This window comes from Strongylocentrotus purpuratus, unplaced genomic scaffold (genome assembly GCF_000002235.5).
Source record: "Strongylocentrotus purpuratus isolate Spur 01 unplaced genomic scaffold, Spur_5.0 spur5_scaffold_1, whole genome shotgun sequence".
NCBI classification, from domain to species: domain Eukaryota; kingdom Metazoa; phylum Echinodermata; class Echinoidea; order Camarodonta; family Strongylocentrotidae; genus Strongylocentrotus; species Strongylocentrotus purpuratus.
In genome coordinates this window covers 15,159,066-15,176,500 of record NW_022145594.1, presented here as the reverse complement: position 1 = coordinate 15,176,500, position 17,435 = coordinate 15,159,066, and the positions used below count along the sequence as shown (strand labels likewise).

The 17,435-nt window shown below is 33.2% G+C and overlaps 1 long non-coding RNA gene across 1 annotated transcript; it reads left to right on the top strand.

Moving 5' to 3' along the window:
- Window positions 1-245: 245 nt before the first annotated feature.
- LOC105436990 lies at window positions 246-3,094 on the top strand. Its single transcript, XR_004062881.1, has 3 exons — window positions 246-325; window positions 1,967-2,066; window positions 3,054-3,094. It is a non-coding gene; the product is annotated as an uncharacterized LOC105436990 (long non-coding RNA).
- The last annotated feature ends 14,341 nt before the right edge of the window (window positions 3,095-17,435 follow it).

Below are 17,435 nucleotides of genomic sequence, written 5' to 3'. Positions count from 1 at the left end.
TCTTTGCCAAAACAATTTGAGCCCCTGCAAGAATTATCATCATTTATATATTTTGTTTATGTTTACGCTGCTCTTGCAAAGCTATGACAAATGTATGATTTTCTCATATCTGATATAATCTTACATTAATCCAAAATGTGTCTTTTGAACTTCTCCAAGGTGAATTTCTATTTTCATCTTGAATTTTCTTCTAGAAAATGATATTTCAGTTTCGTTGTTATTCATCAGGTGCTCAACCATATCCAGGTGTAAGTGACAGCGAACTGAAAGAACGAATCACGAATGGATATATAATGAGAAGGCCGCTACATTGTGGTGAAGATCTGTAAGTAGCCATCTCCGCATCCTAACACCTTCATTTTTTGGTTTGTTCTTTACTTTATATATTGACTTTTGATTTTCGTTTTAGGTAACGTGTGTCTAATTATATATAATTTTTGGTTTGTTCTTTACTTTATATATTGACTTTTGATTTTCGTTTTAGGTAACGTGTGTCTAATTATATATAATAACTAGAACCCAGCTTGTTATTCTAATTGATGAATGAAAATAAAGTAATATATTATACATTAAGATATATAATTTATGTTTCCTCTAAATAATACAAAAAGCCTAGGATGATGCTATTTATGGTAAATACTGTACTGCTACATTGATGGCCGCACTCGACACATATCACTGTACAAGTCAGGTGTAAATCTATCATAAGTTATGTTTCTATAATAAAAACCCACAATGTGTATGTGTGGAAACAGAAGCAACATGAGTTGAAAAAAAGCAATTGGATTAAACCAGTTATATTTGGTGCGGGTTATGTTTAAATCGTATCTGGTGTGGTTATTTGTCATGTGTTTCTATCTCTTAGACGAAAATAGCTTCTGTCACATTGAGCTCTATCTCTCTCTCTCTTTCTCTCTAAAGCCCTTCAACCAGTGTTGAAGACTCTATTGGAAAATCCATCTACTTAGGTTTGAGCTATCTGGCAGAAAGCGAAACTTTTAATTTAATGATGTATAGGAGTAAGAACCTTAAAGGGAGACACTGTTATCTGTATTGCTAAGAATATTTGTTGACTATTTAGAGGTAACAGTAAAGCATGCATTCATGATTTATTCAGGGAAAAGCCGTTTGTCCTGTCAAAGTATTTTTAAAATAAACGATTCTCAGTTGTATCTAAAGATACACATAAGCTGGGTGACAAATTAAATCACGAGGGATGAGAACGGTAAATCTTGTAGTTACTGCAGTCGGAAATGTTCACTATAACAACAATTGATTCATTTGTACCCGATATCGGTGGGAGGGGGAGGGGACATGCATGTTTGTCTGAAAAAAGGCTTCACTATATTGGGCAAAATGTATCAAAAAGTAAAGTTAAAATGTTCTCTAAATTGGATAGAAATTACCTAAATATAACTGGTTTCATCCCCAAAACATGAATGTTAATGTTTTCTTGTTTCACCCAATATTGGCTAATTTCACACTTGTTCTATGTTTCAGTTAGATATTGAGAATAGTACATAAGGAATAAATAAGATCGGCACATTAACCCTGATTGGGAGAAACATGCAAAGTAGCGGGGACAAAGTGGCTTGTTAATGACTCATGATACCGTAATAAAAAAATAAAAAAGCGAGGTCTAATTTTCAGTGTCTTTTTACACACAAAAATGTTTATAACAAAACTATTAGCTAAAGATTGTTTCTTTAGCTGTTAGTTTATATATTTGTATAGTGATGGGTTGGTTGGGGGTGGAGGTAGGGGGGGGGGGGGGGGGGGGGCTCAGCACTTAAACAGAACATGTGCGCCCTGAGTGTACGAGCTTTTTTCGTGTTACTGGTTTACAGTATTGGGTGGGAATACATTAAAAATAAAACACTTAAACAACCTGCGTTTGGTGTGTCAAATAATCTTTTGAACTACTAAACTAAAGCATTGATACTTTTCTGTGAATCTTTATGGACAGGTTCAACATAATTTCAGACTGTTGGAAGACGGACATAAAGCAACGCAGCACCTTTCATGACATGCAAATCAAAATTGGTTGGATTCTCGAGGGTTCAAATGTAAGTCTAATAAAACATACTTCGGGCGGGATAATACTACTACTACAATAATAATGATAGCTTGCCTTTTCTACAGTATTATTGGGGATTCTGGAGTATTTGCATTTATTTTCAATATGTGCAGCACTTAAATTCATTCAACATCAATATATATTTGTGTTTTAGGGCTATTAATTTATTCTTTCCTATTTTTTGATGGGGCGGGGGTGGTTTTCTGTTGCTTAAACCTCCCCCCTCCCCCCCCCCCCTTTTGAACTGATACCGCTACTAGGCCATAATTGGGAAAAAATCAAATAGAAGAGAGACAGTTGTGATACAAGGTCAATTAATGGAACTCCTAAAGATCTCCCACAAATAATCTCCATGAGTGGGAGCTATTCAAGATGTATGAGCTTTCGCTTCCGTTTGTTACAACTGTCTTCAATCTGCCTGCTTTGACTTGCAAGTGTGCATATCAACACTCCCACACATATACTAATATACATTAGTTTTAGGCATCTCGAAATGAAACGAAATTCATGACCGTTGGTATCATATTTTAAATGAATCGTATTCGTTGCAACTTGTATGAAAAAATAATATCTGTCTTTCTTTCCTTCTTTCCCCCTTCCTTGTTAGTTTATTTGTTCAGGACACCACTAAATAGAAATACTACTAGTGGGGCTTATTTATAGCACTTTACGTACCATTTCATGAGTGACTTTCTATTATATATCAGAAGGAATACAATTCCAACAATCACTTCATATTTTCAACCGTTTAAGCCCTTTTTGGCATATTTTTTATTTATCTAATCGCGGTTTTATAATTGGAAAATGTTTTAGAAAAATTCACCAATAGTTTCATAATGTAATTTTATATTGAAATTTTGTGATGATTCTCAAGTACTTTCCTATTATTATTATACCAACGATAATCTAACATTCCTTTTCTTTTAATTCTGCCTATTGATGACAAATATATATTTATCTCCTTTTTTATTGCCAGGATTATCTCTCCCTGAACAGAATGAGTGACGAGGATATTTACACTGACATACCTGACTTGGAATAGGCGTCAAATGGTTAAAATCCATGTAACTTATTTTATATTTTTTCAGACATAATTTTCTTAGCACACATAACAGTTTGCTTCAAAATGAAGTTTGATTCCATGTATATGACTATCATTTTAAATTATTAAAATCAGTAACAAAAACAATAGTAACGTTTAATTAGCCTACTACTATTAATAGAAGTTATTTTATCTAAAAACGTAATTCCAATTGTAAATACAATCCATTACTAATTGTTTTCGTGCTACGATAATGATATTTTGTTAATGTATGCCACTCTAAACAAATATAATTTCAGTTTATTATTCCATTTCAGATGAAATATATGAAGGCTTTGAATGCTTTTGAACTATTTATTTTCAGCATCCTTGTCATACTGCTCGTCTTTGTTCTAAAGCTATATCTTTAATCTTATTGTAATTTACCGGAATAAAACAGGTCACTTAGTAAGGCTTTTTACATATTGGTAGGTATAAAATAATGTTTACATTAACCCCTGTTCATTAAATTCATAATATCTGGTGTGATTTTTGTCAACGTTTATTTTGTTGTTTTAAAGTGATGTCGTCATCTTTTGTTTGAATATTCACTTTCGTTAAGTAGGATCGTATCAATTCTAAGATTTCTTATATAAAAATGTTAATATAGATTCAATGAGTTTCAATTGTCTTATGAAACATTTCACTCTTCCAAATAATTTCTTAGAACCAATTAATTATCAGTTTTGTATTTTGTGTAACTTGCACGATCATTTTTCTATTGACCTTAACTGGTACTAATACCAATATTTGTTTGGTCGAATGGGATACTTTTTGCCAACAAATGTATAAATGTTTGTATGTTGTTATTCTGTATAATAATGTTCATTCTTACTCTGATTTTGTATATTGTACATTTTGATCTTCTAATTATCTACAAAACATTATTATAATTCATCCATCCGGCTGGAAACATACGTTTGAATTTAATATGAAATCTTGAATCTTGAACAACTTATTTTGATGATAATAATAATGATAATACCTAACATAAAAATTAGAAGAAGATGAAGAAGAAGAAGAAAACAAAAGAAGAAGAAGAAGAAGAAGAAGAAGAAGAAGAAGAAGAAGAAGAAGAAAAGCAATCGTAGGAATATCAGTGAATAATAATAATATTGATCATGGCAATAATAATAATTCATAACATTACTATATACGGCATATTAAAAGTTTCATATACATTTTTAATGCATTACAATCAGGCGAATACTGTTAATTCTGTTTGTGGTTTTTATACAATTTATTGTATTCATTAACAAAAATGGTACTTGTCGAAATACAGTTGAGAATTTCGAATTAATCAAGTTAATTACTTCATAGAAAATATGCAATAAAAGAAAGTGTTAAAATATATTCAGCAATGCATGAAATAAATCGGCCCATTTACTATGACAAAGAAACACGCTCTATTTATAATATATATGTATACATATGGTTCTCTCTTAGTCTAGTTGTTTTTCAGTCTTCGTGATACTACCTATCTCAATATATCAATCATTTATTTGATTTACATCAATGAGGTTCCTTTGACATGAAAGCAGCTATGAATGTTTACGTGTATGTAAATAATATTTGTTTATGATGTATACAGGTGAGTGATTGCATGTTGGGTCAATAAATTTGGACGTGCGACTCCTCTTTATTCCGTTTTTGCAATGGATATGAGGGACTTTACCTTTGATTAATCACAATTGTTACTACACTGTCGCTCATATCGGTGGAATATTTTTGTTTTACCCTAATTTATGGAATTATTTTAAAAATAATTTAAAAATAATAGATCTAGATAAAAGTATACATTCTCAGATTTTATTGAATAATAATGTTTTAATGTGTGTTTTGCGTGACTGCTAAAGCATGTGTATGCTTCTATGCTTATCAAATAGGGGACCTACGTCCTTAAGTCATAAATGACAGTAATGAGGATTAATGCCCCACAAAAGGGCACTAATATAGCACATCGACACGGTTTCGATCCTGGGGCCGCACAGTTACGAGGCCATTGCTTTGTCACTGAACCATGACTGTACGCAGCGGGGGCTAGGGTAGGGGGCAGTTTTCATCAATTAAAAAACAAACAGAAAATGCAATAATTTTTCAATAATTTATTGCATTTTACCCCGGTTCCCAACATAACAAAATCCTCTGTGTGCCCATGCCTTGAGCCATAATGTTTCTTCATGGACAATTCAATTTATTGTCGGTTTCGCTATTATTGTACATATATCGAAACCCATCAGCCTCAATTGGTATATACAAGGACAAGCAGTGACGTATTAATATGGTGCGAGTAAAGAGAGGGATGGATCTATTTGCGCTGGAAGTGGGATTTGCACACACAAAAACATACACATTTTAGGACGTTCTCTGAGAGCATTTTCAAAAACAAACCTTTTCACTAATATTACAGTCGCCTATATTTTGTGTACACATATAATGTATTAAACCACCCCGAAACTGCCCCCGGGCTTTCTATTGGCTAACGATTAACCAGTATGACGAAAAATAAGAATAAGGTTAAACGAGCTCATACGGAGACCAGGTCAGAATTGTAAAAGTAATATATTAAGCTTCTTTTAAATATGGTATTACACATTCAACTATGTCGGGGGTATGTATACCCCACCTCCATGACCTACTCCCGTGGGGTCGTGCATTATATCAGATACTTAACAGACAAGGTTAAATTGTAAATAATAATTTTGGTAAACATTAAAGTACTCAAAACCATCATTTTACTTCCATAAAGGAAATTGATACTTGTCATTTAGTTCCACATGCCAGTCTCTGATACAATGATTGCGACAAACGTTTGTTTTATTTCATAATTTGTATTACCAATTTACTTGTCATGCGCAAACTCTTGACGTCTTAGGCAAATTAAAGTGTTGGTATAATAATAACACTTAATTCAAACATTTTATACACTTCCTCATTTCGATCTTCCACAAAGTACAATATTGTGTTGCGTCTTTTCAAGTTACTTCATTCTAAATTGTACATGAATTATTTCAATATTTTGATATGTACATCGAACTATAGTTTGTTGATAATGTGAACATGAAATTTCAATAAAGTACCGTATACAACTCTGGTGTAAAATTATTTGTAATAACCACTTATTAAGTATTCCGGTGTGAAGGATAACTATTTCTATCTTAAATGTTTTATAGTGATTGCCTTATTGGTTAACATCTTTAATCGTGAATAGTACACACACAATAAAGTTATATAAATGTAACTGATTTCGTTATTATTGTTTATGATACAAATATAATGTTTAAATTTTATCAGATTCCGAAAAGTGTGTGGAACATGATATTGAAATAAACAACCCCCCCCCAAAAAAAAAAAAAAAAATAATAAATAAATAAAAATCATTCATAGTGTTTGTATTACGTACAGAAAAAGAATGTGAAACATAATAGTAAAATACACACAAACCAAATTTAATCTTTGTTTTATGCACGTACACTTAAAATTCTTATAATTCGTAGCATTACTATAATTAAAGTATTTTGTATATGCCGAGAAAAGAAGTGTAACATAACAGTAAACATTAAACGAACATTATCTTTTTTAATCGATTAGAGGAATGAGGTAACAAATGAACATTTTAAATTTGTTTGTGTACAGTTACGTTTACCAACACATCATCATCCGATCAGTTTATTCGTTAACAAAGTTTTGAATATCCGTACTAATTCATATTATTGCATAATATGATTAACATACAATTCGTACATTGTGTTCGTTACTGAACATACTGATAATAATGATAATGTGGTAGTTAACATTGATTTTTCTAAATGACACTTACATTCCCATTATTTAGAGATAAGTTGTAAACACATCATCAAGACCATCAGTGTGATCCTTAACAATACTTCGCCTATCTGTACTAATTTCACAATAAGTTGACGCACCTTCGGTGTTCACATAAGTAGGCTCCTCGTTCAGATTAGAGTGTGTCTTTACTTGCTTGCGGACGAGAGTGGGGCTAACGTTAAGAACATCATCATCATGATCATCAACTGAGGTGGTTGGATTTGAGACCTGTTGGGTAGTACTAGCTCGGGATTCGTACTTTAGTATAGGTTTCATGGCCATGTAGGTATGGGTTGCTTCGGGAACATCTGGAATTACATTTGTGAGGTCTGTTTGGTCAGTGTAATCCTTAACGACATTTCGAATATCTGTACTCATTTTACAATAAGTTGGCCCACCTTAGGTGTTAACATAAGTAAGTTCCTCCTCCATATTGGAGTGTGCCTTCACTTGCTTGCGGCCGAGAGAGGGGCTAACGAAAAGTACAGCATCATCATGATCGCCAACTGAGGTGGTGGGATAGGAGACCTGTTGGGTATTACTAGCTGAGGATTTACACTTTATAGGTTTCAGGGCCATATAGGTATGGGGTGCTTCGGAAACCTCGGGAATTGCGTATGTAGGGTCTGATAGGTCAAAGGTCATGTCCAAAGGCTGTAAAACGAAAGAGAAATATAAAGGACAATATTGTGAATGGTAGTAAAATAACAAACCGTATTTACTTGATGAATACACAAGATGTAGGTTGCACACATCGTCGTTTAAAATCAGTTAAAACAATCAAAATTCGACCAAAATAAACCGACTATTAAACAAACAATTAAAATGACCAAACACTGTAAAACTATCAACCACTGAAAATCCTAGATTGATTTATATCATAATGTGAAGACATAACAATAACCTCAATGCATCATCCGAGCATGACTTTTTTAGACTTTAAACTGAGTTTTGAATTTTCCGTAATGGGTCCTTATTCTTAACAATTCTTGCGAGTGTTTTGCTCACTAAATATCTGAAGTATTCAAACATTCAAATGAAAGGTTATCGATAATTTTATTTCACCTTATCACCGCTTGTTGATGTTGGCTTGCTGGTGTGAGATGTTTCACCATCTGGTAGATTTCCAGAGGTCTGTATAGCTGGATCTGCTGATCCTTCTACTAGTAAATCACAAAAGGGAAACTCATTTCGAGGTGCCAATAACATTATGGTTTTAGTCATTTTGGGACATTTTAGTCCGTAACGAATTAAATATTTATTGACAGATAATCAATTGGTGTCCTTCACCAAAACAACATTTTTTATTTTTTATTTCTTTCCTTCACGGTACTTCCGCTCCTCAAGAAGTATTGTGTATCTATGGTTTTGAAAATAATACTTTACTTTATCATACTAGTGTTATATATCATTATGAAATGCGTCATCCCTATATCTATTGTTTACTTCAATTTAGAGATCAGTGATAACTTTACCCGTTCATGATGCCATTTAAAACGAGACGATTCCCACCACGTTCACATACAAGGTTCACAAGACTGTCAGCCATACTGTTCATATGAATTCACAACAATCTTTCTTCCTTTTCATTCCAAGATTGACATATTTCGTTACGACGAAAGACATACTGGGTTACTACGTGTGTAGGCCATTTGGATAGAAGGGAATGATTATCATTATATTAATCAGTTATTGTTTAACGAACAATGTAAAACAATCCGTTGTTCCTGATTCCTACCATGTGTCATATTTAGATTTAATTTCATTGTCGTTAGAGTACAATTTGACAGCTTACAAGACTTACCATCTCTCTTCCTTGAGCGGATGAAACCACCAACAAATGCTAGTACAATTAACAACACCACCACGCCAGAACATCCAGAAATAACAAAATGAATTTGTTTGTACCATGGTTTTTCCTTGGGATCTTTAGAGCAAACACAAAACAAAAAAGGCTGTCGTTAACAGTTTTAAACATTAATTCAATTACCTATTTATTCTTATTTTTAACTTGTTTATTATTATATTTTTTCCAATAGAAACGCCCTTTCGTAGCGGTTTCGTTTGATTGTGTTTGATGGTCTCTTATTCCTAATTAGATATGAATTCTAGGTACAAAAAATAAAATAAAAACAGTGAGTTGATTTTTCAGAAAGGCCTATGTTAGAGAAAAAGCGCTTGGTTAAAACAAACATGAACGTGTCACTGTATCAGTGTGTTTCGTTAGTGTTACTTCACTGAAGCCAGTATTTTCATATTACAAGTGTAGCATTACTACAAAATGATCTAAATAAAATGAATGTGTTGTAAGATATATAGAGAGAAGAGAAGAATCTATTCAGTTACATACTTAATAGTTCCAACGGTTATATGAAAAGTATTAAACTTAATACCAATGATCAACCGGAACCATGAAACTTGCAAGGATTCTGCTTTATATTACACTCTCACAACCACACACACATACAAACACGCACATGTACACGCTTACACAATATATGTACATACATTATGTGTGTATGGGTGTGTGCGTGTAATGTATATAATTCGGGAGTGAATAGCTGGGCTAGAAAATTGATAACATCACATGAACTGAGGTGTTATTGTTAAATGCAAAAGTGGAATCATATTAATTTCAAAATAATATATCAAGACCTAGTACTCACATCAGAAAGAAAAAAAAAAGTATACGCACATACATATGAAATGTTTTATAATTCACACTTGTTTGACCACTCATAATTTCAAATTAACTCTTTAAACATCAAACTTCTAATTCCCCCTGCAATTAGATTACTGCAATTGAATGTCATTGTCATGAAACTTGCAAGGATTCTGCTTCATATTACACGCTCACTACCACACACATAAAAAATCACGCACATATACACGCTTACACATCTATGTATATACAATTTGTGTGTGCATATGTGTGTGTGTGTGTGTGTGTGTGTAATGTTTATAATTCATGAGTGAACAGCTGGGCTAGAAAATTGATAACATGACATGAACTGAGGTGTTATTGTTATAAGCAAAAGTAGAATCGTATTGCTGTCAAAATAAGATATCAAGACCTAGGACTCACATCAGGAAAAGGAAAAGGCAATACGCACACACATGTGAAACGTTTATTAATTCACACTTTTTTGGACCGCTCGTAATTTCAAATGAACTCTTCTAAACGTCAAACTTCTAATTTAACTGAGCAATATTTCCCCTGCAATTGATTGTTATTGTTCAGTGTTAATTATCTGCATATTATTGCGTGCCATATGTACCTTGAATCGAAGGGCCGAACGTTGTTGGGTAGGAGTTTCCTTTTTCTGTGAAATGTTTGTCAAAAAGAACATGCTAATTTAGTTCGGTTAATTCATTTGATGTTTTCAATTTGCTCATCTATTATTCATTTGTTGATTGGGTGACTGCTCTATTTAGTCTTTAAATATCAAAATGGCAATATTTTTTATGGGTTTTACCATTTTTAACTCTTAAGCTGCCCCCATGCAATGCACCCAATGCCACAGTGCTAATCCCTATTGTGCCAGCCACTAATCGCCTCTGTGCCAAATTTATTTTAGGGTTGGTTCAAGTGCGTGTAGTTTAAATTATTACTATTTTTGATCCACTTTAACTTTTCATCCGTATCTTGTATACAAAAAATTGTACATTACAGTTATAGGAAGTTAACCCTCTTTCCGTTGATAACCAATATAATTTAATGAATCTGTCATTTTGGTAAAGTAAATAAGCAATATCAGTGAGTTGTCAAACCAATCCCTTGTCTCGTTTTCCGCACACAATCTGAGGAGCCATGATCAAAACTGACAAATTCGATGATAAAATTTCGCAATTTTCTCAGGAAAATCCAATGTAACGGTATACTAAATGAAGCACGCAACATCGATACAACAATAAACCCTCTACACAAATACTATAATTTTTCACGCGTGCATGCAATGCGCATCGCACAATAGTCATAACCGTTATGTGTGCGTGGCAAACGACCAGAAACCCGATTATGTGAGCGTGGCAAGCCAGTTCTTGGCACGATATTGAATTCAAAGAAAAAGCAGCAAGTAAAGCTATTGACGATGACAATTAAAAAACAATACCACTTATAATGATGATAATAATAATAATAATAACAGTTATATATTAATAATGGGCAGGAGTAGGATACCATTCTGCTTCTGCTATATTACTACTGTTACTACTATTTCGCCTTATCCTACTTATACTACTACTACTTCCTGTACTACTACATATATTACTACTATTACTACTACTACTACTATAACTATTACTACTACTACTACTAATACTACTTTTGCTACTAATACTACTTCCTCTACTACATCTACTACTGTTACTGTTACTACTACTTCGCCTTATCCTACTTATACTACTACTACTTTTGATACTACTACTACTACTACTACTACTACTTCCTGTACTACTACTACTACTACTACTACTAATACTACTACTACTAATACTACTAATACTACTTTTGCTACTAATACTACTTCCTGTACTACTACTACTACTACTAATACTTATACTACTACTAATATTACTTTTGCTACTAATACTACTTCCTCTACTACATATACTAATAATACTACTAGTACTGCTACTACTATTACTACTAATACTATTATTACTACTACTACGACTAAAATTCATTCAACTCATACTACTCCTACTACTCGTACTGATATTACTACTACATGTACTACGTATACTATTGCTACTATTAATACTACTCCTGCTACTACTACTACTACTTCTATCACTACTACTACTACTACTACTACCACTACTACTACTACTGTTATCACTTCCACTTTTACTACTCCTACTGTTGTTACTGCAACCATCCATATTTTTACCACTGTAATTACTACTTCATAAGAGAATAATAATGATCATAACACTTCTACCACTAATAATAATAATAATAGTTATTAAATGAACCAAACAGAGAAAAAAGGACAAACAGCTTGGGATCCGAACCCCCCCCCCCAAAAAAAAAAAAAAAAAAAAAAATAATAATAATAAAAAAAAAAAAAAAAAAAAATAAATAAATAAAAAATAAAAATAAATAAATAAATAAATAAATAAATAAAAATAAATAATAATAATAATAATAAAATAAATAAATAAATAAAAATAAAAATAGCACGATTGCTTTATAGTCCCTGTGTGTTATTCAAACAACGGTTATTACCAATATCACAAAAAAAAATCAGTATTACTCAACATCTAAAACGTATTTTAACTTTGATGACGGTATATGGAATCTAGAACAAACTAAGAATACTAAAAATGAATCACCTTGGAAATGTCCATTACTTGTCGTCATAGCATGACTTTCCTTAGAGCCTGTCTCCAGAGTTTTCATGTTGGTATTGAGTTTTCCTATGCATTTTGTTAATAAAAAAAAAAACACGACATTTTCCTGTCCACAGAAATGCTAGCCACATTTTGCACGTAAACCAAACACTCATTTTAATAGAGGTTGAGCCCATTCAGAATTTTCCAAATAAAAATAACGCTTTCAGAGGGGAAGAGTTCTTTTCCTGTCGGGAAGGAAGGGGGCACCGTATATATTGAATAACAAGTTTGACGTAAGAAATTTTTAAAATTATCAATGCCCAGTAGCGACATGTTATTATTTATATTTCATGTTTTCACCCACCGAATAAGAACAATTTATTCGAAATTTGGCTTTTCACATTTTTTAAGTTGTACACTGTCGCTCATAACGTTGGAATATTTTTTTGGTTTACCCAAATTTATGGAATTATTTTGACAACGATTTATTCCTAAAAGATCTAGATAATAGTATACATTCTTAAATTTTATTGAATAAAAAACAGAAAAACAATTTCTGTGTGACAATGCCTCGAGCCATAATCATGGCCGTACAGAGGATGAGAGGATGAGATCAGCGAGCTGGTTTATATAGACTGTAAACCTTTGTTTGTATACAAAACAGGTTTTGGGAGTATCCCAAGTAGGCCACATTCCAATCCCATTTTCATTCAAATTGTATTTAAAATTTCTTGATTTGTAACTGTTCCTTATTACCTACACATGTAGGTAATGAAAGACCTTTGGTGATAACTTATTAATCATTGTTATCGTAATAATCAGTTACATCATGACCACGATTTTGTTACCAAATGAAGAGAAGAAATTACTGGAGAGAATACAAAATTGTATGTATGCTTAAAATTGTTCAGGTTTATGTAAATTATGCAAATGTTCTTAAGGGTCTCCAATTCCCCACACCTACCCTATATATGGAACAAAATATTGTTTTGGGACTTTAGAATTTAAAGAGAGACTAAACACACAAACATAATTTTCCGTTGAAAACTCCATTACGGAATTATATGAAACCATTTTTTCTTCATAGTTTAATATTTTGTGTTGAGTCTCACTCTCTCTATATCTCTCTTCCTATCGATCCCTCTTCATGTGTATGTGAATATATAACTATATAATATACATGTATTATGTATAAGCTTACGTGTCGTGTTCTTTTCCATCGTATCCTCTTCTTCAGGCTGGTCAATGTTGTCACTGGCAACAATACGCAGGGAAGCTGTACTCTTGAAGTTCAAATTGGAATACATACACTCTATGGTTGTATCCGTCTCATTAGCTGGAAACCAAAGAGTCACAGTTGTGTTGTATGTTCCATCTTGGTTCATCCATACTGTTCTAATCCTTCCTCTTGGTGTCAATATTGGGAAGATGATCGGGAAGACATTGTTTATGGAGCATGTCACTTTGAACCAGTTGGTCTGCTGAATGTACTCAATCACAGGAGAGCTATCCGGGTTAGCTGAAGAAAAAAAGATATGTGTTTGTATCATAATGTATGTATGTATATACACAAACATACAAGAACCATGAATATTATGTAGACACATATTTATGTAATAGACCGATCAAAGAAAGAAAGAAATAACTGGATTAAGTGCAGGTATCAATGGGAAATTATTTTCCCAGGGAAGCAATTTTTGCTGGTCGTTATAGGTAGGTGGAATTTTTACATTAGGTCACTATCCCCAGTTTCCGTGTAGATACATGCTATGTTATGCAGATAAACATTACAAAAAGACTACAATCAGTGCCAAATAAGCATCACATGTATCCGGACTTGAAGCCATACTTATTCATATCTCTTTGTGGAATTTTTCATTTGTGATTTTACTTGTTCCCATAGTATTCTCGGAATATGTAGCTGACCCAGTAAAAGCTCAACTTTATACAGAACTTAGGAAAAATTGCGCTGAGAAAGTTTAAATGCATTTTCCTCTTTATAAAAACATTTCCCACTTTTGGGGAATGGGTCATCAATTATAGGGATAGTTGAGTTCCGTTGCAGAGAGCGCTACATACAATATTTTTGTGGGTGAAATAATGAAATACTTAGTGTCAAATTTGAAAGAACATACAATTTAAATGACAAATCATCTTTGTTTGATCAAAATCGGTTCAGAGACGGCCGCCATATCCATAAATATAACTATTTTTAATTTTTGTGTACCACCACAAATATTCGATAGTTTGAACCAGCCGTTAAAAAAACGAAATAGCGCTTTTTACGTTATACTTCAGCCAATGCCGATGTTGGCTTTTTGTTGGCTTTTTCGTGTTTGTAATATTACGCACGACCAGTCGGCCCGTGAATTGTTATAATTAATTAATTAATTAAATGACGGTCCCCATGATTTTTAGTTCGCAAAATGCCCCTTTTCAATTCTCATTAGTGCCTTTTCATCTCCAGGGAATGCCCCTTTTCACGTGAAAGAAGTGCCTCATTTTCACTTGTGACAAAATCAATTTTCCCTATAATAAGTGCCCCTTTTCAGTTCTCCATTTTAAAGATGTGCACCTAAATAAAAGCGACTGACAACAAAATTGTATGTAATTTTATTCACGCTCGGAGTTATGGCTGATACAATTATGTTACTTATTAGAGTTTTCTTCAATCAATCAGGATTGTATTATGCTTAGACTCGAATTTTGATTGTCCCCCTTTTATGAGATTTAATATTTCACTTAGTGGCATCACACATTTCGCTCGCAAATGAATATTCCGACTTTCAAAGTATATCGGACCATGTAAAGAGAGACAAATATTAAAAACATCCCTGATAATGTGATCACAGTGTACATACCAGTGGATAACATCAATATTTGTAATTACTTCGAGGTTTCCCTTTTTAGGTGCCCTTTTTGCAAGAAAGTGCCCCTTTTAGTTGATGGCCTCCCAATTTGGACTTTGGCCTTTAGACGCTCCACTACCAATGGATGTGAATTTAAACAACTAATTGGTATTTTGGAAGCGACCATAAAAGCAACCTTCAAATTGCAATGAAATATCATTGGAAATCAAAATATATTTACCATATATGCCCAGTTTAACATCATGTGTACATTGAGCAGCCTCACCGAATGAAAAAACAATACACCTAAACAAGTCCTGGTCATGTTGGACGGTTAGATCGTATATAGTCATGGAGAAGTCATCTTTGATACCAAACCCCTGTGAACTACTAGTTCCTCCTTCGTACCACGACACAAGGGCTTTTCCATCCTTTACGAAGACATCTGGGTTACTGCTTCTGTACCATTGAACTGCAATGGTTGATTCTGGACGGATAGGGCAGCTGCATGGTAAGTCAACAATGGTGTTGAGCTCCAACGGAACAGTTATAATCTGTCCATTTATTTCTGACAGAATGAATTGGACAATCAATAATTAACTAGCTTCTTCTAAGTTGTTAATGATTTAATACGTTTAATAAGTTTAATACGCAATGATGATAAGAACACCATCGGCCACCCCCACAACCATAATCAACAACAACAACACGATTATAATAATAACTAGCCATGTAATACTTGTTTGGAACAAGTTTAGGTGGGCTGTTCAAACTAACATTTGAGACAAAATAGAGCAAAAATAAGCGAGATACTGTTACAAAAGCAATGTCATGTAGACTAGACTTATGATGTGATCAAAATTCGTCTTCATTAGGCATAACATGCAAATTAAGAAATTTCTGACATGTGGCCTTTAATGGAAATTTTCACTATAATGACGTCATCAAAATGGAAATAATGGTGGTGTTTGAGCTTGTAGAGAATTGTCTTAGCTACAACATATCGAAATTTGAAAGAAAATCGATCAATATTTACTGATAGACAATCAATTTTCCATAAATATGCTGACGTCATAAAATGCAAATTCGTATTATGAGTTGGAAGGCCAATATGATGACGTCAGAATAATTTTAATTACCAAATGAGACATGAAATCATATTTCCGCCTCATACTCTATTCAAATATAAAAAAACATGTTTGGGGTCCCCGATCAATTCAAAGAGCTATAATGATGGATTTTGTATAGGCATTTTTTGCCCATATATGCTATGTATTACATGAGCTCGCGCGCACGGACATTTGTCTTAAATGGACGCTCATCTCATTATAAACGTTCATAAAGAGATAAACATGGTATCATATTGTTCGGAAACAATATGGGAAATACCATGAAAGAAAAACAAATGGTGATTCTATGTTGTGTTAAAATGGCCTTGAACGTATGCAAAATGAATTTGAGACGATTAGGAGCATTTTGAAATTTTGTGCGCGCACTGACGCGCGCCTTGATCATGATAAATATGAATGAGAAATGACTTTTGGTTATGAAGATATGATCATGAGATGATTTTTATAAGATTTCACAAAATGGCACCTAGATGACGTCATCAGTCAAAGTCAAGGTTGGAAACCTTACCGTGTTTTGTCAAAATGCCTAAACATAAGTGTGCCAAATTTCAAGGCATCTGATTGTGCCATTTTCAAGTAATCTTGTTAACAAAAAAGTGGGTCGAAATAAGAAAAAAAAAAAAGAAAAAAAAAGAATGAAGAATAACAAACGTAATTTTAACAAAAATTTAAGGTGGTCTTTATTATATGCAGCCCACCTGATTACAGGCACTCTTGCATTTTAAGGAATTAAAACCTGTTTAGGCAATGGGTCGAGTGTAGCCTATCCGATGTGCGTCGGGCTTTCTGGCAAATATACTAACGCGTAATGCAGACGGATAATCACCTATCATCAGTGGTGAACTCATCATTATTCATATGTGTTTATCGTATGTGTGGCATGTGTATTATCGTGCATAATTCATAAGACTAGCCTTATTTGGTAATCGATCCCTTTTATTCAACCAATCAAATATCTTCTCCAAGTTCTATTTTTTTTTGGGGGGGGGGGGGCGAATCCTTGTTGTTCAGAGTCCGGCCGGAGATTTATTCGCTAAGCATCAGCATCTCTACATGTCATTGTTAATTTGTTTTTATTTTTAGCTCTCGGTAAAATTTGAATAATGGTGCTCGGGAATCACAATAAAAAGAAC